General features: G+C 42.4%; 1 long non-coding RNA gene across 1 annotated transcript in view; it reads right to left on the bottom strand.

The window, feature by feature from the left end:
• The window catches only part of LOC107196290, a 106,497-nt gene extending 82,999 nt beyond the window's left edge, over positions 1-23,498 (bottom strand). Inside the window, exons 1-2 of the long non-coding RNA XR_001517681.2 lie at positions 23,308-23,498; positions 20,508-21,018 (exon numbers count right to left, since the gene is read on the bottom strand). This is a non-coding gene — a long non-coding RNA (uncharacterized LOC107196290). The remainder of the gene's footprint in view (positions 1-20,507; positions 21,019-23,307) is intronic.
• Positions 23,499-25,030: the final 1,532 nt, after the last annotated feature.

The raw sequence follows: 25,030 nt of genomic DNA, 5'->3' as shown, positions 1-25,030 counted from the left end.
GATACATAGCACCAGCTAACTGCATTCCCTTCCTCCTATGCATTATCCTCATTCATCACAGGGAATTTTTAATTGGATCAGGGGCTGTTCGCGCTCCAGCTACCTTCAGGGATGGGGTTCTCATTGCCAGCTGGGTGGTGAGTGACCTAGCTCCTAGATATCATTTTATTACCTGCTTTCTTGGATCACTCCTGGCACCAACGTTCACAGGTTGGGTTCTCTGGGAAGCTGACTCTGAGACAGAGTTTAGTGTATACGATATTAATTAGGGAGAATCCGTGGAACTGATATCCAAAGAAAGGATGAAAAGAAAGCAGGATTGGGTAGTGGGAAAAAAAATCACTGAATTTTTTATATCACAAGAATTACACGGTCATTGTAGAAAACTTAGAAAACAAAGAGAAACAGAGGAAGCAAAAATCCCCTCAAATCTTAACACTGCTAATTTTTTGATTGCAGAATATTTTTTGCAATCAAGTTTTTTGATTGCAGAATATTTTTTATACATTCTTATTTAAAAAATGGTTTCAGACTGTATGTAATATTTCCTAATCTATTTTTCTCATTCATATATAACCATGCCTTGTTTTATTGTGTTTGTATTTATTGTGCCTCGCAGAGTTGTGTTTTTTACCAACTGAAGGCAAACTCTCCACCAGCAAAAGATTACAACTTGCTTTGTTGTCATACATGCTTCATTGCCGTGGTCTGGAACCAAAAGTGCAATATCTCCGAGATATTCCTGCATTATGAGCATTTTTCCACAACAGTGGAAACTATTTTGTTATTTTATTGGCTACAGAGAGAGGCTTAAACACCATATGAGAGGCTGGATAGTCTATGTCTCATAGGACAGACTCTGGGGCCAGACGCCTGGGTGCCAAGGTTAGCCCCACACTTACTCGTGTTATGATCTGGAATGAGGTAGTGAGCCTCTCTGTACTTCAGTTTCAATCATCTGTAAAATGCTGATGGTAACTGTGATACCTATCTGTTGGGAGGATTAGATGGGTTAATTAATATATGCGAAGTGTGAAGAAGAGAGCCTAGCATTCAGTAAGTGCTGTGTATGCGGTGTTAGTGCTTTGTATGAGGCACCATTATTTAGCCAAAGTCTCTACTTTTTTATATTTTCTCTGATAAATAATGTTGTGATGAATACCCTTCTTCTCAGGGGTGGGTAAGGGACACTTATTTTCCTGTTTCTACAGATCAGTTCCTAGAATTAAAATGGCTGTGTTAAAAGGTAAGTACATTAAAATTTTTTATGCTATTTTTTGACCGATAAACTAATCAGAATATTGCGCCAGTTTCCAGAACCAGCACTATCGTACGAGAGTGCCCATTTCCTCATATTGTCTCCAACACAAGTATTATCATTCATGTAAAGCTTTGTCAGTCCGATAGGTGGAAAATGAGGATTCAATTCATGCTTAATTACTAGAGAGTTTGACTTCTTTCATAGCTTTGCCAATTCTACTTCTTTTGTCAACTGGCTACACATGGCCTTTGCCTATTTTTCCAAAGGGTGTTCCTTTTTCTTTATGAATTTGAAATAACTCTTTATATATTAAGGCTACTCTATATATTTTGCAAGTCTTAAATATAAAAATGGCTTATTAAATTTAATATTGAAGTTTTGAGTTTAGGCATTAAAGCTATGTTTGATATGAGAGATCAACTGGTTTTTAGAAACCCTTTGTACATAAACTAGTGAATCTGGGTGAAGGGTAAATGGTGTTCTTTCTACTATTCTTTATTTTCCCCTATAAGTGTGAAATTATCTCAGAATAAACCCCAACAAACAAGCAAACAAACATAACTGAAAAGAAAGCCAGCTGGTGGGATACAGGTGCCTGGTTAGCCCAGCCACTAAATGCCTCATGATTTTCATTATGTTTGTGGCTGCTAGAGAGACCTCAGAGCCATCTTTGTGGTCAGCCTGAGACAACAGTCTATGAGTTACTCCTGCAGCCCAGAGATCTGCCCTTCTCTGGCCTGAGACCCCAGGCCTGCTGGAATAATCATACCCTTCCGGTCTGTTATCATCAGCTTAGTGTCCTGCTTGTAGTGGTAAGAAATGATAATGGTACATAGCCCCTTTTGTTAGGGAAGCTCTCCTTTCTTCCCACTGGCCTCAGGAGGATTGGAGGTGGCAATGCAGTTTGAGTTTGTTTTTCTCCATCTTCACAATTCTTATGCAAAGACCCACTCACTTAGAGGAAAAAGACATCTTATAAGGTTCCATCTGTGCAACTAGAAAATTAGTTCTTAGACTAACATATTTGCTTGGTTATGCTTCAGAAACAAATTAACTCCCAAATCTCTATGGCTTAATTCAATAAAGATTTATGCTACCCATCCAACATGAGCAGTGGAGGTCCGGGGGTTAGTGATGGCTCTGCTCTGTGTAGTCACTCAGGGGTTCAGGTCAACAGAAGCTCTACTGCCTGTCACGTCGCCAGTTGTCACAGCAAAAGAAGAAAGAAGCATGGAGAAATTATGCTCACTGTTCTCCGCTTTTCTCTAAAGTGTCACATGTGATTTCCACTCATATCCCATTGCCCTGAACTAGTAACGAGGCCCCACCTATTTGCAAGGTGGCTGGAGAAAGTGCAGAAACTGCAACATGCAGTGAGCTTTGCTGTCTCTGCCCGCTCCCAGCACTAGCCTCTGGAAACTGCCTTCCAGCACTGTAATTTAACTAGTTATAATATTTTGCTTAACGTCCGTCTTGCTACTTTTAGAATTTTTTTTGGGGGGGGGGGGCGGAAGGAGGGCTCCTCTTTGTTCACCACAGATTTTTAATGCCCAGCAAGGTATCTGGCACAAAGTATACTAATAGAACTGTGACCTCTGTTGCCATCTGGTGGCAGTATATACAAATTACAGGAGCTGTTACTTTTAAATTATATAGAGAAGACCGAGGACTCCGACCTTAACTCTTTTGAGGGGTGGGATGGGAGGAAGAGCTGTAAGCGGGAGTGTGGGGAAGTGAAACAGAATATTGGAAAAGAGAACTGTTCCAAGATTTTAGTAGAAAAATATTGTACAGCAAGAATGTCTGGGTAGTTCTGATGTTCTATCAGTTCTGACCCTTCCCCAGTTTTACCCCCTCCCCAATTTGGCTGGTGAAGAGCTTTCAGTGTAGCCTGGGTTTTCAGAGTTGTTAGGAGTCAAACTGAGTTAAAATATCCAATAAAATTTAAAAATCTACCCATAGCTGCTAAATCACTTGCAAAATGAACTCTTGCTCTAAACAGATAAAGCTAGAGACTTTTTTTTCCCCCTCTAGTACATCACTTAGTCAGGCTCCATGTTCAAGTGGCTTTTGTCAAAGCTGAAAACATTCAAGGTGAAGAACCATGTTAAGGAGCTTTCTAAAAAATTATCTGGCCCTCAACTTTGAGATTTCTGAGAAGCGCCAGGGCCAGCTGTGGCTGCTAACTGCTGTGCCAGATGAAAGCTAATGACCCCGGGGGCAGATGGAGGCTTTTAAAAAGCAAAGCTTAATTGAAAGTAATAGTGGGAGAGAGGAAAAATTGGAGAACAGTAATGGAAGGAGTGCATTAGCGAGGTTTCTACGCTCTCACTCCTGACCCAGAGACTCTGGGCTCTTCCCTGTAAATGGCCCCTTGGTCTCAGGAATCCATTATCTCCCCAGGATGCCCCATTATGTGCTTAGTGAGACAGAAACTGTGGTGCCCTCCTGCTGGCTCTGGAGAGGAGGAACCTGAGGCAAAAGACATTTCCCAGAAAATAAGAAACAAAACTTAGTTAAACAGGAAGGAGAGCAGGAGGAGGCAGCACAACCTTTTGACTGTACAGCAGGCTGAGAAGTCTGCTTTGTTCACGAGGAACTGATTAACTGGATGTGGGTAAGGTGGTGAACGAGAATTACAAATATGTACATACGCCTTGCAAGTACCATGTCTAGAAACAATAAAGAAAAATGTGTAAGAGAAAGTCCACTGAGGTGAAAGACTTTTTGGAATCAAGAGGGACAATCTTGAATTTTTAATGAATAATAACTCACAGGGGTATATGCCGGGTACCAGGCTAAATGCTTCTATATGGTTTATCCCTCAGTCCTCATGGGTACTTTCTGAAGTAGATGTTGCTATGATTCCCAGAAGGTTCTATAATTTGCCCAAAGTCATGCAGCTAGAAGAAGTGGTATCAGGGCTTGGCTCTAGGCTGTTGTACCCAGAGCCCTGGCTTTCACAGCAGGTTTCTATGACTGACACTGTTCTTTCCCACACCCTGACACCTAGCTCCTAAATGCTGACATCACTAGTATTCCTAGGAAGTCATATTGTCTCTCAACGCTGCCTTCCATGCACACCCTCCTTTCTTCTTTGCCTAGTTAGTGATATAGAACCATAATCGACATCAACAAACTATGCTTATTCTACTGTGTGGGGGGCTGGGGATATAGCCATGTATAAAAGAGGGGTCTGCTGTCCCCAGAAGTGATATATTTGGCTAACCAAGGTTTTTCATGGCTGGTTCCCTAGATTGCCACTCCTTGCACCCTTCCCCCTCCCCCAACCAATTTTTCTTGGCCACACCCACACTTCAAAACTCTGAGCTCAAGAGAACCCAGAGAGAACAGCCAGAGGCCCCTAAGCCACCCTTTCCTGTGAGAAGGTTCTTAGAATTCTTCAAAGCGTTATTCTACTCAGCGTTATTGGGTTACGGGGTATGCTGAGGAGTGAAGACACCAAAGTGAAGTGTATCTTGTTAAATGAAATGCTGTAAACTTCTTGAAACTCAATTTGCTAAAGAGAAATTATATATTTTTTGCTCTGACCTCGACAGGGAAAGTGCAAAAGGTAATTTAGAGTGAAAAAGGTCAGCTAGGTTCTGAATTTTCCTTCTCACTATGAAGAAGAATTTGCATCTACAAACCCAGAAAAGATTGAGAGTGGCAGAAACTTTTCTGCTAAACTGTGAAGTGCATGTGCAGAGGCAGTGTAGTGTAAAGAGGCCCTGAGTGAGGCGGGTGGGGGCTCAGCTGTCTTTGTATTTTCAGCACAGGGTAAATGTGCCCAGGCTGGCAGTTTTCTTGGAATCGAACATTAGGTCACTGTTAGGGACAGAATTCAGGACCAGGAGTTGGAAGACTAGGGCACAGGTTTTCTTAATGACTGACAATCTATGATCCTAAGCACATCATTTAATTTCTCTGCCTTAGTTTAATAATCCATACAATGGGGCAAGAGTGGTGTTATCCTGTCTCATGAGTTTTGTTAATTAACTAAATCAATCAAAAGTAGTACATTATTTCTGAAATATTCTGGTCAAAGCTCTTAGTAAACTCTGCTCAAAATCTTTGGCTCACAGAATAGTGCCATCTTTCAGCATGACATGCAAGTTCCTTCACCACTCAACTGTAAGGTCATGTCCCTTTGCACACTGTCAAGTGCCCTATGCTCACACCATGCATATCTATCTGGATTTCTTAATCAAACCCACTTCTTCACATTTCTGTCCAGGCCATTTCCTTTGCTGCCATACCCTAAATTTCCTTGCTTGCTCTGAAACTGAACATTAGGTTTACACCTCCCTTCCCAGGTCCCTGAATTCTTCCTTTCTAAGCTGAATGAACTTGCATGAGTTATTTAGCTTATTTGAGCTTCAATTTCCTCATCTACAAATGAGGAAATGCAGTTATATTAGAGAATTTCTAATATAAAGGTAATGAAAAATATTAGTCATATGCCCAGCGCAGGTGGAATGTTCTGCTGGCCTTTCCTCTTGTGAAATTGCTTACAGATAGGAGTCTTCGGAAAGGATGCCTTTTCCAAAGGACATACCGAAGAATAAAGATATGGGTCATTGTATTCAATGGAGCCCATACAATGACCTATTTATTCTAGTTAGTCTGGGTAACAAGTATTGGTCAGAAAGAAAAAACATTGGGGATTGTGCTGACATCTAACTCAAAACATGCATGCGGAATAAGGGAATGAGCTTCTCAATCAAAGCCCTTTGGTTTCTCAAGCCTTCTTTGTGGCTCACCACCTTTCCTCAAGTCTGCCTTCTGATTTCCCTCTTTTTGAACTACTTCTCTCTGCAGGAAACCCTGGGAAGATGACTGACCCTGGGAAAAAGAAACTCAAGAAGGCAAGTGGCAGCAAATCAGGCCAGGCCACCAGGCTGTGGAGGTGAAAATGAAATAAAGGGAAGTTCTTCTTCCTTCTTATAAGAAGCTGTAGCTTTAGGAGCCATGGAAGGTGCGAGGCCAGATCAATGCTTACTGGCTATCCATTTCTATCAGCCTCCATCTTGGCCACCTTTCTGCACAATGGTCCAGCACAGTCAAGGTTCTGTAAAGGTATAAGAGACCAGAAAAATTTTTCTTCTCAGACCTGGGATGGGGTGCTCTAAGCAGAAAGGTAAACTCTAATTTCTTCTTCAGAAGAGCTCTCCTCAGTAGGGAAGATTTGACCTAATCTTCAGGAGAACAAGCCAAGAACCAGAACAACCTTAGCCCAGAGTTTGGGACCTTATAAAAGCAGAGGGATGTGCCATGGGAGATCTAGTTCATGCTGGTTTTAGCCCAAGGTGGAAAGGCACTGGAGCATGGGGTGGTGGTGATATGGAACCAAAAGGTAGGAGGTCTATTACTGCCTATGTGATGGAAGAGAAAGTATTAGCAGCTCCTATTCTAGAAGCAGCTTACTCTCCAGGGGGGCAAAGGCACATTTTCATTGGGTTTCAGAGGGAAGAACTTTAGTGGCATACACATAAGGATGCAGGCTTGGGAAGCAGGGCAGAAAATACAAACTTGGTGGCCTTCCAGTATTACCTAGATGAGTGTGCTTTGTACTTCGGAGCTTCACAAACCCAGAGTTAGGGAAAGCCACGACAAGGTGAGGATCTAACTCTTTACCTCAGGCATCAACTTCAACATCCAGCAAAGTGTAAAAAGCATATTTTACTTGTGTGAACGAACATGTGAAACCATCAGGGGAAAAGCATGCTTGAAAAAATGGCAAGCATCAAGTAGATGTGTTTTAAAGAATAGCAGGCTGGTAATTGCAGACCAAAAAGCTTTTTCCTCTCCAGAGCCTGAACACTGATGCTGGCGGTATCTCTCCCCCAGACAACCCTTGTCACTGAGCACTTGGGCTTCAGAACATTTAAACTTATCAGGGTGTGATCATCACAGCTCTTGGCAAAGCCTCCAAATTATACCTTTTATAATTTTGTTATTCTTTTTATGCCACAAAGTCTTATGCTGTGCGTTAACTTAAGGCAATTAACTTTATCAGGAAGAAAAGACTAACCTTGACTTTTTCCAGAAGTTGAAATTGATACTAAACGCTGTTTAGTATCACCCTCAAGCGCCACCTTTAGGCAGCTCCTCGGTACTGTCGTGGAAATTTCTAGCCGTCTCAGCTTTGTAGGTGAGCTGAAATGTGCACCACCTTTCTGTAAGGGATGTGGTACAAGAACCTTCCAAGAAACACTTGTATTTCTGGCAACTGCTTTTCACTAGAGATTTAATGATTTTATAACGACTAAGTAGTAAAAGGGGCCTTTTTAATGTATAACTTGGGGGCCTCAAATGGAAAATTACTAAAGACTCAATTCAGTTGAAAAACTGGTTAGACTCCTTAGTCACTGAGGTTACTGGCTAGATGAATAGATTTATTAGATATTTCATTAAAATCCAAGACAATCCAGAGTCCCTATTTTAGCTATTAACTTTGGTAACTTTCCAAACTTCAAACCCGGACTTTCTAATTATTATTATTTTTAAACCAGAAGCTGGCAATTAACTATCTAGATAATATGCTTCTTCATTTTCAGGTTCTGATTCTGATGAATAAGAGAAAGAAAAAAAAAATCGAAGATAATATATTAACCTTAACAAACTACTTTTTATTAGCTGAAAACTGTTTAGAAATTCAATGATCTGATCCCAATGCCCTCCCATTGTCCCTTGGACTCTCCTTACTCTATTGGTGGCCTTTGCGCTGGACCTGGCTTGACTTTGGGCTCTGCCACTTGCTGTTGGACTGTATCATTTAGGATCCTCTCAGCTGCAAGTAATGAAAAACCCAACTAAAACTGGCCAAACCATCTTTTACTAACTCATTTACACAGAAAGTCCAGAAACAGGGCAGTTCCAAGGTTGGGGTAAATCATTTGCTCGATAACATTTCAAGTATCCAGCTCTCCCACCTTTGTTTTCTCTGCCAACCTTAGTGTACTGGCATCTGTTCTTAAGGTGGTGTCCACAGTTCAGGCACCACCTCTAAGGGGAGCACAGCCTGTTTCATCAACACAATACATGCATTTTTAAAAGAAGGAAATCCTGCCTTGCTCAAAGCCCCCAGAACACTTCCTCTCCATGCTGGTGAGGATGGAAACGATCATTTGTAGTTCAGACGGGTGAGTCCCGGCACTGCTGCACATGAGAATCGCTGAGGAGCATTGTAACTATTGAGGCCTATGACTCGCTCCCAGAGAGGCCGATTTAACTGCACTTGGATCATTCTAATGTGCAGCTAGAGCTGAGACCCCTGGCTCAGTCTAATCATGATTCCCTTACCTGGGCTGGAGTAGGGGCTCAGCCTCCCTTGAGCTCTGCCCACCTGATACCTAGAATCAGGATTCTAATACAGAGAGGAGGTTGAGTGGAGATGGAGATTTAGCGGGCAAACGAGCGTCCATTGCACTTTGAGTCTTCTATTTTTTGCCTGGAAAATGAGAATCATGATGTGTCTTGTAGGGCAGGTCTGCAGGGGTTGCGGCTCAGAAAGCTATGAGAATTCCAATCTGACCTGCTCACCAGATCTCCAGATCTCACGGAGAAACCATTTTTTCTTTCTTCCTTACCCCAGTCTCCCTCCCCCATGCAGGACCAGGTCTCAGGGTTGGCTGGTGGCAGGGGCAAGACTGTCCCTCACTTCTCACTGCTTTTCTAAAGCTTTCTCTGTCTCCCTCCTCTGTTTTATATCCAGGGAGTGGGGCGTGGGGGCAGGGAACCAAACAGTTTTTCTGGCGCACATAAATTGCACCCCCTAAGAGTTACTTCTCAGATTTGGGGTGCTCCCCTGAGTGTCTTGAGTTGAAGATGTTCTGAAGGTGCAGACGTCTGGCACCTGGTATCTTTGTGGTATCCGTGGATGCTCCAAGAGGTCTTCCTGGATGCTCTCTGGAAATAAGCTCTTTCTGTGGGGTCTCCATTCTGGTCCCAGAGGGCCTTAGTTAGTGCTCACTTCAGTGCACTTCTTCTCTGGGGAGAGGTTAGGGTGGGAATGACAGAACACGGCCTTATATTTGATTTTCAGCCAAGTATAAGGTAAGATATAATGTGAAGTATAACGTAACAGCCATTTGGGAGGACATTCAAGCCCTGGTGCCCAGTGTCACCTTCTCCTCTGGAGTCTTCATCCACCCAGGGGATTCCCCGCCCCCCGCCCCCCCTATCTTGCTCTGTCCCACAAGTCCGACTCCTACGGGAATTCTTAGGCCTTCAAACATGTACATCTGAATATGCCTTTCAACATTCCTTCAACAGATGTCTACTGGCTGCCAACTATGTGCCAGGCATCATCTGAGGCCCTAGGAATGCAGCAGTAAACTGGATGGATAAAGGCCCTGTTCCCACAAAGTTCACCCTTGTGTAGGGTGACAATAAGCAAATCTGACCTAAAGTGTCAGACAGTGACGAGAAGAAAACGAGAGAGGATGGCGGGATAGTGAACTCTTGGGGTGAATGAGCCACTTCAGAGATGGCATCAGGAGTCTCTGAGGGGAGATGTTTAGGATGAGGCCTGAATGCTAAGAGGAACCTAGCCAGGTAGAACTGGGGGAGGAATGGTTCAGACATAGGGAATAGCAGGGAAGGCTTCCAAGGTAGGAACAGACTTGGGATGCTGGAGGAACGGTGAGAAGGCTAGTGGGCTGGAGCAGAGGGTATAGTGTCCAAGCTCATGTAGAACTTAGGCCAATCCCAGGACATGACTGGATACCTGTGTTAAAGGTTCCTAAATGGTAATGTGACCATCAAGAAGTTTCCCAGATGATCTATGGCAGAGCACATAAGACTCTCCCACAGAGACAGTGTTGCCTTAGTCCACCTGTACACCTAAAAGGACCTCACCTTCAACCCCAAGGACAGCACCCTCCTTTTAATGTCACCTTGTTTCTGGTTCATTATAAATCTGTTGTTTTCTTAAGTACTTTATATGTGAATCTCTGTCTCCACGACAGGACATAGAATTTTTCCCTATGCTCTGAGAGCTGTCTTACATTTTCCATTGATGAGAACTGGCATGTTCTGTAGTTTCGTGGGTGGTGCACAGCCTTGCAGACCCTCTCAGCCAATGAGTTCTCTCTTGAATTTCCTGAGTTGAAGATGTTCTGTGATGTGCTCATGATGATTAGCTTATGTCCCTAGCAAGGACACTGGGTCCAGGACCACAGTGAAGAGAGGATTTGTCCCTACTTCCCAAAGTCAGGTGGTTGAGATGATGTCAGTTTTGTGGTGGTGCAAAAACGTGGAGATCAGGATTCTCTTATGTAATCGTTTTCAGATGGTTGAACTATTAACTTATTTCTGAACCCACTGAAGCTGAAATGTGGGAAGTTGGTAGGAAAATATACAGATACACATGTCTTGGATATTTTAAGGAGGTGCAAAGTTTCCCAGGGACATTTTACTAAAAATAGATCAGGAACAAGAGGGAAATTATGTAACACCACTAACAGAAGCCACATCTGCCTACAATCAGCAATCAGAGACTGCAGAGGGGCAAATGACCCTTCCTGTTAATGTGCCTTTCTGCTAAAAAGCACCAGCAGAACTCTCTGTCACACTCCATTTGTAAAGCTAAAGCGTGCGTGTGATTAGAGACATCTATTCCTCTGATCATTGTAATGGTGCTCTTCAGGAGATGATCAAAGAGGAAAGCTGGCTCTCAGGTTTAGCTGGAGACCAGCGTCCTTAAATAGAAATGCAGAGACAGACCCTGTAAGACCTAGGCAGAGTTGGGTGGGGGTGGGAGACCTTCAGAGGAACCTTGTCTCCCAAGCAACAGAGCTGTTGTCTGGTGCTTGTTTCCTCCTTGCTATCAGCTTGTTTTGTGTCACTCAGGGCAGTTGTCAGTGACTTAGCCCTGTAGAGGGGTATGGGAAAGATAAAAGGAGGAATGCCATGTCCATGAGGGCATCGCCCTTTAAAGGTTTCCCCTGCCAGCAAATTTTAAGTGGTAGGAGCAGAAATGACAACCACCACTGGCATTTTTGGTTTTGTGGGATGAATAGTAAAGAGCCATTTAAGTGAGAGGTACTGAGCACCCCTTCCTGGTAGCTCTTCCTGCCATTGGAAGTCTGGTTGGCCAGCATGTCATGCTGTGCTGTGGACTGTATCTGGAAGACTCTGGATAAGGATGCGAGAGCAGAGGAAGGTGGAACGCCCCACCACTTCCCTCTTATCTCAAGTCTGGCCTGGAGCAAAGATCCTCAGATGCGGTTGGCCAGGTGCTAACTTGTGCTTATTACAGGGGACTGATGACTCTTTTTCTGGTTTATCAGTTGCTTTTGCCTTTCATGTCACGGTTTTGGAAGCTCTCTACTCAGCTAGATGAATTGCTGCTTGGGTAGTGGCCAGAGTGTCAGTCAACCAGGGAGGCTCAAGACTAGAAGGAGCACGGGGAGTGGGGGGGCGGGGCGGAGGGGGGGCAGGCCCAGGGCCAGGCTGATTGAGAGGCCGAACCACCTGGAGCTCCGCTGGGGGCTGTGGCCTCCTGGCTGAGAGCTAACCTCTGTGCTGACTCACCATGATTGTGGTTGAGAAAAAAACCAGCAAGCTGGTGGCTCTCATAAGCCCTGGAGCTACAAAATATAGGCCAGGGAACCTCAGCCGGAAGGGGCTTCCGCTAGTGAAAAATTAACCTCCCACCATCTCTCTTTTATGATCTGGAGTTACAAGGGGCCCTAGAGGACCCTGGGCATTTCCCTCTCTTGTCCCTTGAAGGACTGTAAAACCAGGTCAGGAAACAGAGTAAAGGGCAGGACCAGTATCTGTCTCCAGGCCTCTCTAGGATGCTGCAAGTCCTAGCATGCTCTTATTGGTCTTTCTGCTATGGCCACACCTGGATCCAGCAGGTTCTTGTCTCCGTCCCTTGGAGAGCTTAGCTCCTGCTTCCCAGGGAACTGGAATGAACCTCTCCAGAGTTATGCAGCTGCACAATTTAGGGATGAAGGCTGGGGAGTCAAGTGGGATAGAGGGGTGACGGTGGGGGTGCGATCTATGATGCACTTTATTCCACCCCCTGGAATACTGCAGAGGAGCCCTGAGACAGGTGTCCCAGGTGCTGCACCCCAACCCAGCTTCCCTCCCCAGCCTAATGCCCCTAATGCTGACAACTTAAATCAGTGACTAGACTCTATCTGGCTTATTAAGGCACTAAGTAAATACTTATTGAATATATAATGGTGTGGTAGACAGAATTATGGCCCCCAAAGATATTTATGTCCTAAAGCCTGAACCTGTGAATGTTATCTTACGTGGCAAAAGGGATTTTGCAGGTGTGATTAATATCATGGACCTTGCAAAGTAGAGGTTATCCTGGATTATCAGGGAGGGCCAATTCTAATTACAAGTCCTTAAAAGCAGAAATGTGATTATAGAAGAAGAATCAAAGAGATGGCAGTATGAGAAGGATTCGGTGCCTTGTCGCTGGTTCTGAAATGTAAGGGGCTACATGCCAGGGCTAAAGGGAGCCTTCTAGGAGCTGAGAGTAACCCCAGCTGACAACCAGCAAGGAAACAGGGACCTCAGTACTACAACCCCATGGAACTGCCAATACCTGAATGAGCAAAGAAGTGCTTTCTCCCCTAGAGCCTCCACAAAGGGGTACAACCCTGCCAATCAATGCCTTGACTGTAGTCCAGTGAGACTCATGGGACTTCTGGCCTGCAGAACTAAAACATAATATATTGTGTTTTAAGCTGCTAAAGTTATGGTAATTTGTTATGGCAGCAATAGAAAACTAATACAAATGGCTACAGAGTAGAATACATTTTCTAATCGAACATAATTTTCTTGCATCTGGCACCCCCAATTTCCTTAGTGGCTGCCAATGGTGGAGGAGGCCTTTTTCATGGTTGGCTGGATTGTGGGGGTAGGGAGGGCATCTTTCTGGTCCTATATGCTTCTTAGAACATCTGGGTTAACTTCTTTGCTGGTGTCTGCTGGCGGCATCCACACCTGCCTGGCCCTGGGATAGATGTTGCTGGAGGCTCCCCACTGTTTTTTATCATCTCTGCTGCTTCAGAGAGGCAGCCACTGGCCCCTCACACCCAGGCAGGTGACCCACACCCATGCTTCATGCTCCTCTTTTCCTAGTACCCTCTTGGGGCTGGCAAATTGTCAGCCTCTGGACCAGTCTGGGTCCAAAGAAACTGGTGGACCTCCTCCATGACAACACTTGACTCCAAGGAAGCCCAGAAGTGGCTTCTGGCACCTCCCACCTGTCTGTGCCTTGCCCTCTCCTCACTTCCTGTCTCCCCATGACCCAGTGACAGACGTGTCTGTGGGAGCTGTAGCTAGGGGAGAGCTTGCGATCTCTCCGCTCCTCAGGTCCCTTGTGGGAGTCCTGCTTCCTTCCTTCCTTCTTCCCACCCAACTTGGGACAATGCCTGAGGGTTGATGTCAGTGATGGTGATGAAGATGGCAAGGAAGAAGCTGCAGGCTCCTTCTTGTTAGCTTTTCTTTTAAACTTTTTTCTCTCTCTCCCTGGTTCATACTCCAGCAGGGAGAAAAATAAGGAAGCCGTTCCCATTCACAAAGACTGTAATCCCTACTGTTTATTAACTCACAGATGGTGCAGTGTCCTCTTGCACTTTGGCCTAGAGTGTCTTTGTTTTTAGCGGTCTTTGTGGGGTTGCCAGCAAAGAAAGGGACATGAGTAGGTAATCTGATTCCTCATGTTCTTTGTATGCAAAACTTGAAACTCTATCATAAGCTTATGAGTGCATGTCATAACAACCGGGGCCTCAGAGGGACAGCTTTGCCCAGGGCTTGCTTCCCCAGGTCTACCTCAGTGCTCTTTGCTGTCACAGTATGGATTTACTTTGTCCCTTGATACCTCTGGGCCTCAGTTTCCCTATTTTAGGCCCAAAGGGATTCATGGTATATACAAATATACAGTGCTGATAGACGATAGCTAATGATTTCATTTGCGGTCTTCTCAAGTTTCATTGTTCATTCAGTTTTCTCAGGGTCCCTGGGTAGCCTATTGGCCCCACAAAATGCCTGGATTTGCTCTTCTAGGAGCCACCTCAGTTTTCTGTGGAGATGAACCGTGGCCCTGATTTACACTTTGAGCCCAGAAAGTCCCTTATCAAACTTTGAATCAGAACCAGCAGACTAAATGGAGCCCTGTGAGGTTCTTCTTGTGGTTCCCAGAAGAGGAGAACCAACCAGTCTTGGGTTCACAGACAACTGAGGTCAGTCCTTTTCATTCTGCCATGGCCCTCTGGCTTAGTTCTCCTCCACCAGGACCTCATAATCTGAGAGATTCCTCTTTGGGTGGTGAGGATGTCACTTTTAGGTGAGATCATCATGGGCAAAACAGTGCAGCTTGGTAAGAAAAGACTCCGTGTCCCAGATGCTGCACTGGGCTTTTTATGAGCATCGTCTCCCTTCGTCCCACAGCAGCCTGAGGAGCCAGGTGCTCTATTCTCAGGAGAGGGAGGTGAGATTCCTTGAGAATCGACTTGGGGTCATGGCAACAGTCAGAGTGCTGGGTTTCAATCCCCCAATCTCTTACTTTGCGTAAGATACGTTAGCGCTAGGAGCCTTGGGTTTCTTATCTGTAAAATGGGGATAAGATTCCCTAATTCACAAAATTGTTATAAAGGTTAAATAAAATAAAATCCATAAAGTTTCTTGCACAGAATAGGTAATGAACGCGTGTCCTCTGCCCCCGCCCCTCAAATGCAGAGCAAAATTTTAGCGTGACCCTTGGATAATTTGGGGACTAACAGTAATTTCAACAAAAAACATTTGGGCAGTGTCCCATATCCAGTGTTGTCTAAAGCCTCTAAACTTCCTTCCTCCCAGGAGAATTCAAGAATGGTTCCAGGGGCGAGAATCATGCCCTCGCCCTATTTCCCTTTTCTCCATTCCTGAGGGGCTGCGCTCCAGCTTTCGAGGGCTCACAGGAGACTCCTTTGCTTTTCAACACTATCTGACCTGTCTCCGATCTTATACACCTTTCCTACCGATTTTGTGGATGAGGTTAATTTAGCTTTTTGCTAACTTTTCAGTGAAATAACGTCTAATGGCACTCCTTTTCATTTTCCACGTGCCGTACTCCCTATAACTCCATTTTTATCCAGAGCTGATTTGGGGCTTCATTTTTCTGCCAACAGGCCTAGTTAAGTTATACTCCATGATTCATCTGGCCTACTTCACATCTCTTGAATGACAGCACCCAACATTATCAAACTGATCATAGTATTGAAAGTGAAACTGCCACCTAGTGGTCATTGGAGGTGTGACTGCCTTTTCATGAAAGAAATCCTGTTACTGGTATCTGAAAAGTTGATGGTTTTCTTTTAAATTAAGTTAGAAGATGTGATGTGAATCAGATCAAACAATGTATCTGCTTCAAAACCTTACTGGAAAGAGGTAAATGAGTATTTTCAAATTAAAATGAATAGCGAAACAAAAAATCAGATTGACGCTCACTGCTTTGCCATCTAAGACACTACTTTTTTTTTTCTTTGACTAAAGTTAAATTCAAGTGAAGTCCCACACAAACTAAGTAAGTAAACCAACCAACAAACCATCTAAACCGACCACCACCAACAAGAATGGCTGTTTTCATTTATCCAACATGTATCTACCGAGTGCTAGGCTGGCTCTGGGCAGCACTCAAAAGTTTAATGGGCATCGGAGCAAGTCATCACAATATATTGTGATGATTTAAAGTCAGGGAAAGGAGAATCAATAGGGCACCACAAAGAAGACCTGTTAACTCTGTAGAGCAGTGAAATTTGAGTCCAGTGGTTAAGGAAGATTAGATTTTGTCAGGTAGGAGGGATGGAGGGCCCGAAGGGAATTCTGCCTGATTCAAAGAACACATGCAAGGCCCAGAGGGAGGGAAAAAAAGGACCAGCTCAGGCGTTGGTAGAATGTGTAGCGTCACCGAAAATATAATTCATTCTAAAGCTTTGTTCCGACAATGTATTTATCGGCTACCTATTCCATTCAAAGTAAATAGTCAAAGGTATGAGACACCAAAATGTAAGACATGGAAGCATGTTGCGATGATGTCACTTTACAGATTCAAAGCAAACCCAGTAAAAATTCTATTAGTTTTTTTTCACTTGTGGACATTGATAAGCTACTTCTAAAATTTATTTAGGAATGCAAAGAGCCATGAGTAGCCAAGATGATTCTTGAAAAAGAAAAAAAAATTGGAAGGCTTACACTACGAGGTATCAAGGCTTATAATAAAATAAAGGTAAAAGAATTCATCATTAGAAAACTGGCAGTATCCACTAAAAATGAGTATGGGCATACCCTCTAATCTAGCATTTCCACTCCTACATATACGCCCAACAGAGATGCATATGTATTTAACAGAAACTTATACTAGATCATTCAAAGCAGCATCATTCATAATAGCTCTAAATTGTGACTAATAAAATAGCCAGCAGCATGGTGGTGTCTTCACACAATGGAGTTCTATTTAGCAATGAAATTGAATGATTTACAACTACATGGAACACTATGGATGCATTCCACAAACATAATGTTAAGAGAAAAAAGCCAAACTCAAAAGAATACATATTGTACAATTCCCGTTAATATATGGCCCAAAGTGGCCAAAACTAATTGTGATAATTAATCTCATTATTAGCTCTGATTCTTTATCTTCCCTGACAATCACGCCCTTTGCCATGTGACTGCAGGTCCTCTCAGGATGTGAAGCTCATTTCCCCACCAGGGCCAGGACTAGGGTGAGATAAGTAAGTCATTTACCCTAGGCGCAAAGTTTAAGGGGTTCTCAAAAACCGCAATAGCCAAGAAAAGAAAGATTTTGATGCAGTGTTTTTAAAAAATCAAAGTTAATGCAAAAAATCAACTTAGTGAACAAAATATCAAAAATTTCAATAAAGACAGGAGCTGCCCTGTACTTGCGCGACTCACTTTACTGGCCTCACGCGAATCCTGGCTCTGTCAGATCTCATTTTGCATAAAGAGGAGGTTTGCATAATTCTGCCATTTCTTTCATCCTCTGCCATTACCATGGCTATGCTCTGGCTGGCCTGCTGGAGGACAGCTGTGCCCACCCCTAGACATGGGGAGAGCTCAGCCAAGATGAGCAGACCCTAGGTGAGTGAACCAGGAAGTCTTGTTTTTGTGTGCAGCTCATGTTTTCTGGTTGGTTGTGATGCAGCAATCGCCACGGATACAGTAAACTATGTAGTTAGAAGTCAGGATAGAGGTTGCTCTTGGGAAGTGGGTAATGACCTGAGGGGGCCATTAAGTGGGCTTCTGAGCTGCTGGTAAGTTCTGTTGCTTGATCTGGGTGCTAATTACACCCAGTGTTCAGTTTGTGAAAATCCATTGAGTTGTATGTTTATGATCTGTGCATTTTTCTATATTTTTATTACATTTGAATACAAAATTAAAAAAATATAGGAGACAAGGCCCCTATCAATTTTTCAAAGACAATTTAGCTGGAATAAGACATATGAAAGAAAAGTTACAAGCATCAGAGACTGAAACAAAAATTCAGAATAAACTATATTCGAACCAGTATTCAGAATATCTGTGAAATTATTTATTTGGAACTCTACCCACTATTATTTACAAGGAAGCCCTTAGAATTATTTGAACCTTTTAAAACTATATTAGGCCCAGACAAAATCACAACATAAGAATATTCTCTGAACCAGTATTTTATTTGCCTTAAGTTTTTGCTAAATTCATCTTTATATTTAGCTTTAAATTGGCCTCATTTCAATGAAAAGAATAATTATTATGATCACTGCTTTTTCAACCATATGCTTACTGATAATATGTAGAAGATCAGAAAGCATGGCTTTTCTATACACAGAAATTAGACATAATTATCATTCAGCCTCAATTGTTTGAGGACCACTTTATTATCTATTTGTTGTCTGTCTGTTGCCTGTCTGTCTACCTTAGGATTGACTCTGAAGTGGGTGGGAAGATCTTGTCATCAATCTGGTACTAAATAAATATGTACCAAATAAGTATATCTACTTTAAGGCTGAGATAAAAGGGAGAAAGTATGTATCTAAATAGAACATGTGATTTCTTCCTGCATCTTCCAAAGGAATAACATCTATTTGTTTTTCAAAAAGACATATAAACATTTATGCTGTGATCTTTCTGGAGAAAATAAATTTCTATTTAATACTAAATTTTCCCCCTAGTCCCGGTGCTTCCCACTCACCTGGTTCTGACAGTGTTGTGCCTAATTTTCTGCAGCAGATGAGGGCCAGGCACGGCACCAAGAACTTTACACGAATTCATTTAATCTTTGAAATTTCCCCATGGAGACATACTATCATTATCTCCATTTCACAAATACAGACACTAAAACGCAGAGACATTTCATCACTTGCCTCAAGTCTCGCAGCAAGAACCTAGCAGAGCCCACATTGAATCCAGCCCTCCGGCTCTGGAGCATGTGCTCTTAATTACCAAAATCTGCTTTCAAGTTGTACCATGGGCTCAAAATTTCAAAGGAGCTGTGATAAATCCTCTTTTAAAGTTAATTCATTTTATAAACAGAGCTACCCTTCCCTAATTCATAGCTGGTATAAATCTAAATTTTTATGTACCTTGGCTTTGCTTGATGTGGGAAAGAGCATATCTATAGTATGAATTTATCAGTGAGCTCATTCTGAAACTAATGATTCAAAATGATCTTTTAAGAACAGGTATTTTAAATGTATACCTTATTGTCTACTGTCCTGTTTGATTACTTCACACAATAAGCCTGTGTGGTGTTTTTTATTCACTGATAGTTTCATAAATTTGTCTTATTAGTTATAGATGAAGGCCTTTAGGATAGGAATCAGCTCATCCTCCTTGTAAAGCTGCGGTACACAGCACACATAGTAGGACAGTGTGTGGTCAGAATATGTGCTTATGGATTGATTAATGGGACTAAATTAAATGTTTTATAGCTTAGCAGAGATTCTGGAGAGAAATGGAATAAAATATATGAAAATGGTGTTCTGTGAAATTGACTAATTATACATATGCAAGTTACACAAATATTTTCATTGACAGGAAAACAACAATATTTCTGATTATAAAAAATTCTTTATCTGTTTTGTCCCTCTGTATTTCCTAGTTGTAATAGTTTTCATTTTCCTCTCGTCTTCACCTCCGCGCATGAATAAAAGCAGAGTCAGAAAGTTTTAGTGGATCCCCAATTGTCTCTGCACATCCCTTCCTTTTTCATTGTCAGAAGGTGAGTTGTGAGATTTCAGACAGGTGGCAGGAAATCTAGAGGTTTCCTCAAGTCTCATAATCCCAGCTCTGCTTCGTGCCCAGTCAGGTGTTTCTGGGAAGACTGTCCTGGGCTCACATTCCTCTCTCAGTCATGGCTAAGGCGTCGCAACCAAAAAAATACTTGAGTTCACTGGTGACAACCTCTACTAAGGCCATCTATTATGTCCCTTGTAATTTCTACCATTAGGAATTGCATTTCCTGTTGTTTAAAACAAAGTGCTGGTTCTAATCAACACCTTCAGTGTAACACATTCTCGCTCCTTAACCAAATCAGTCACCAACTTTTTTAACAAATTCAGCTAACATTTATGAGCTTTGCAGGCACAGTCCCACTCTAGGTGCATCAAGGCATGCGAAGGTGAGAGTGCAGATCTGTCCTGTGGATATTGGAATCTGATGAACAGAAAGTTGGGATACACACCACCCAATCAACTCTAATACTGTGATATGTGAACTCTGATGGGGATGTGAGAATGAAATAAACTCAGAGGGTGGGACACACTAATTTTGACAAGGGGATATAGGGAAGCCCTTTCTTGGAAATAAGATTCATGGATTACTTTGAAGAAAACTTGCCTCCTTTCAATTCTCATCTTAGTGCTGGCATTTATTAATTCACTCAAAATTGCTGCAGGTGCTTTGATTAATCTTCCAGTTTCCAGCCTTGGTCCACTAGGAGCCTCCTAGCTCAGCACCACCAATCACCCAGATAGGTCTTGAGCCAGAAGGGATTTTTTTCCTTTGGATAACTGTGAGCACCCTAGTCCTCATCATCCACAACATTTTTCTTCCTGGATTCAGACTTTGGTCAACATTAAAACTATCCTGACTTTCATGGTTCATAAGGAAAGGTTTGGGGGAAGAAAGCAGCCACAGATTATATACAAATTGGGTTACTTGTTCATTTGAAAATAGTCTACCCAAAAGCAAATCTGTTAACTATAAGCAAACTTTTATAGCAAAGCAGGCTTACCTTTGATGATCTGGAGCTGAAGCCACATCTCTTATAAGCAGTGCCGGACGGAATGTAAAAATTTTGAATCTGTGTACCCTTCTCAACGAGATACAGCTGTGATCCTCCAGTGGGTCCCGCTTGTGAACTCATGAACTGACAGTTGCATTTAGAATCACCTGGGGAGCATTTGGAACCTGCAATTTCTTGGGCTCCAGCCTTAGAGACTCTGTTGCAGTAGTTCTGGGAGTAGGACCTGAAATCTGTTTTTAAAAAGCTCTCCAGGGGAGTCTGTGTAAATCAGGTTTGGAAATGATGGTTGCAGGGACAATGTGATCGGCAGATAAAACTCCTGGTGATTAGTAATGCTGGATTAATGCTCTCAGGTGATTCCAACTTCCTGAGTGTCCTTACCCACATGATCTACAGCTGATTCAGGAGAGAAACAGAATTGTTTGTTGAGCCGGCTTGATAGCGGTCATCATGTGTCATTTGGGTGCACTTGGCTTGTTTCTGTTTGTCAGAATATTTCCTGTGAATAGAATACACCATCATGAAGTGAGACTGCATACACAACATGTAATGTTAAGTGACATTAGAAAAAATTCATATTGTTGCCATTTTAATACATCCCGCTTTTCACATTTTCTCATCCTTTTTCATATTCCCATGACTATAACTGACACTGTACTTTTATCCTCCTGCTAGTAATCTACTAGACATTTTCTCACATTGTTACGAAAGATTTTTCATTTTCCTTTTTAATACCCGCATGTTCTTGCCAGCTTTTTGTGTACCTGGGTATACATCACATTGGTGAATTTTAATGTTTGGCAACAATCAATGTTCTGGGCTTGTTGAGATGGTCACACTCACAATTTTGTATTTCAGTTATAGTTTAGTGACACCATTGCTGGCTTGGTGCATTTTAATGGCCTACAGTAAGTCACTCTATAGAAGTGTTCAGCTGTTCCCTGACATTTCTCACTCTCTCTGTGCAACACCCAGATGGGACCAGGAGATGGTGCTGTGGTCCAACTTTTCCCCAACATCATCCTGCAATGCAGGTGGCTTTCTGGGAATCCATGCAAAATAACTTGAGATACAGCTTTAATTTCTTCCCTTTTGGGGCTAATAAAATGCTCACATCTGCATGCTAAATGAAATTCTTAAAATGAAAAAATAACTTAGGGCTGAAAGATGATGATGGACTAACTCTGAACCCTGCTCTAAAGCCCTCAGATCTGAAATTCACACTGAACTTGAACTTGGGGACTTAAGGAGTTTAGTATTTACTGGTAACTAACTGTTATTAAGAACGAGGTCAGAGAAAACTTTTGAGGAAGTCTGGAGACCGATCTGGGGCTTCTTGCTACTCTAAGAGCAGCACAGAGAAATGATTTTAATATAAGTGGAGTTCTAAAAATAAATATATTTCATGCTTTTGTTGGTTTAACCATGGGAATGTCAGGCAAAAATTGCTATCTACAAAATTAGCATAAAGAAAAAACATTTCATGCCAAGGGCCATAAGATTTTGCTCAAGCTCTTTGTAACCACTAATGCAGTTGGCTCACTTTTCTAGGCATTCTGAGATAATGCTAACAGACTGTTTGGTTTTCCTCTTGTGTATTTATAACTTCTTCTGGTATTTGTAGTTAGAATGTGGCCTGCTGGAATTAATTTTCTTTTTCTATTTGCATGTAAATAACACGACCATGACCTTGTAAATTTCCCACAGGCCATTTTAGAAATAGGATGTTGTTATCCCAGAGGTGGGAGCCCCTGCATCATCCAGAAGAGTGTCCAAGCCAATAGCTCAGTTGGTTTGAGTATGGTTGTAAGACATCCAAGGTCACAGTGACCATCTGTGGCAAGATCAGTCAAGTTAGAGACCAGAGATCCTGCCTTTGTATTCCAGGCACCAAGAAGAATATACTATAACTCAGGCAATATGTGAGTTATTGGTAACATGGCAAAATAAAATGAGCGCAGCTCAATATTCCTTGATGCTTAAGAGAACAGTTACTCAATGATGTCATTATCAATAGCAGAGCCATTTTTGTCTGTACAGGACAATCCCCTTCCTAAGAATAAAATCGCATGAGCCTGTGGTTCCTGATTCAGAGTTTCATCTACGTGACTCTACACATGGCTACCTGTGAAACACACAACAATTGGGAAGAGATGGAAAGATAAATATGCTTGTAGAGAATGGGGAAACGGCTTAATACTGAGAAAATAGTTTTCCCATTAAAGGGCCTCCATTAGCTGCAAAATTTTAGGGAAACTGTGCAAAACAGATTTTCATCATTTTTGCATGCTGCCTATGGGGTATACTTGAGATTTGTAGTTGTTTACTTGGGAAGCAAAATCTCATATGAAACAAGAAAGGGATTTTTCATATAAAGAATAAATATTTGTTTTCTAGATGGAGAAGAAATTGCCTTCCTGAGCTGAGTTTCTGCTGCTGGGCTGGTTAAATATCTGGCACATATAACAGCTCACATTCATTGACCAAGGGATAAGCTCTGTCTAAGCACAGTACAAGTATCGTTTCTTTTAACCCTCACAAAAACTTACGAAGTAGGTACTGTTATTATCTGCGTTTTTAAGGATGAAGAAATAGGCTCACAAAGATGAAGTCATTTCTCTGGGCTTCTCCGGCTAGTAAATGGCAGAGTTGTGATTTGAACCCAGGCTATATAATTCCAAGGCCATGTTGTTAAACACCATCCTATCCTATTCGTCCTATAACTTATCAGAAACAACCTAATTTCAATCTGATTCCTCCCCCACCCCCCAAAAGAAGGTTTACGTACTTGTAATTCTGTAAGTGAGGAGTAGGCTCCAGTTTCTGCATTCAGATATGCCTCTATGCTTCTCTTCAATAGGCAGCAGGTATGTAGGAAGGTTAGGGATCACAGGGTCAGCGTTCATGTTTTCTAGTAAGTTCTCTCTCTCTCTCTCTCTCTCTCTCTCTCTCTCTCTCTCTCTCTCTCTCTGTGTGTGTGTGTGTGTGTGTGAAAATCTCTGCTTGGAATGTGAAGCTACCTTTCCTCTATTGTTCTCAGCTTGGGACTATGTCAACAATTCCAGACAACAGGGAAAGACCCATTCAATATCTTGTTACAGTGGAATACTCCACTTGTCTTAGTGCTCAGCAAAATAAAAGTCCTGTAGTTAATAGGAAACAGCATCCTATTTAGAAATTCATCTATTGTTACTTGAGCATATTCTCTGGGGTTTCATCTTCTCAAAGTATCCCCCTCATCTCTTGTAACACACACACTATTCTTGAAAAGAAAAATTCTTGCACCGTTAATTACCAAGAGGATATGTTTTTCTATATACCACCTATAAATGTAGCATTAAAGCAAAACGTAAATAAAGAAGAAAATGCTTTTAGAAGTTTAGAACCTACTGCCACTCCCTTCATTTGAAGGTTCATTGTTACTGTCTTGCCGAGACCTTCTTCTCTAGGAGTATTTGCCTTGGGGAGACAATGTGGCACTTTGCTTCAGGGACTTGCATAAAAGGGGAGTTCGGGAAGGTTTCTTAGAAGTTGGACATGAGCTGGACCTTGAAAGAGGCGCAGAATTTGGACTGATAAGGAGATGGAGTAGGGTGTATCATGTGGAGAAAAAATTCAGATGAGCCAAGATTAAGTGCTGGAATTTATCCTATTGGTATAGACTGGGAAGCCTGATAGGAGTAGAAGCTAACTGGTCTACATGGAGCAGGGGTAGGGATATAGTTAAAATGAATGAGGAATATGAAATTAATGGAGGAAGTTGTAGAGTTGGCAGGATACCAATGGCGATATTTTAGTATGTTCTTATATTTGGAAACCATCTATTCCAAACCTCACATCTTACAGAGGCAATGGAGATTCAGAGTGGTGAGGTAATTTCCCAGGGTATCATAGGGTATCAGTGGCAGAAAGGTCATTCAGTGTTTACTCCTTTGTACACTCCTGCCTCTGTGCTTTGTCTGAGCATAAACATAAAGCCATTGTAGGTCAGGAAGCTAAGAAGTTCTGCCAGTTTGCTGGATATATAAACAAGGAAAAAATAGAAAATCAGAAGGAGAGCTATTATTACTATATTAAGAACTTGAATTGCATACTGTAGCCTTGGCTATTGGCAGGGGGACAAAGAGAATCAGATACATTAAAGGAGAAGCTGGTAGGACCCAGTATAGGGCCCAGAAAAGAGAAACATAAGCTGATTGCAAGTTTCAAATTTGGGGCTTTTATAGAATAGTGTCAGTGGGGGCAAGAGGGTAGGAGATTCTGAGTTTGAGTCTAGAAATATTTGGTGAATGGACCTGGTGACAGACAACTGGAAATAGCATGCATCCATCCATCTATCCATCCATCCATCCATCCAATGAATATTCATTGAATGCCTACTTATGAGCTCTTGTGCTAGGTGCTAGATAAACAGGTAAGATGTACTTGGTCTGGGACGTCCTGGAGCTTTCATTCTGGTGTTTCCTAACATGGCCTTAGGTGAGAGGCATACCTGGAAGTCATCAGCTATG

This window comes from Pteropus alecto, unplaced genomic scaffold (assembly GCF_000325575.1).
Source record: "Pteropus alecto unplaced genomic scaffold, ASM32557v1 scaffold86, whole genome shotgun sequence".
Lineage (NCBI taxonomy): Eukaryota > Metazoa > Chordata > Mammalia > Chiroptera > Pteropodidae > Pteropus > Pteropus alecto.
This window is presented reverse-complemented; position numbering and strand designations above follow the sequence as displayed.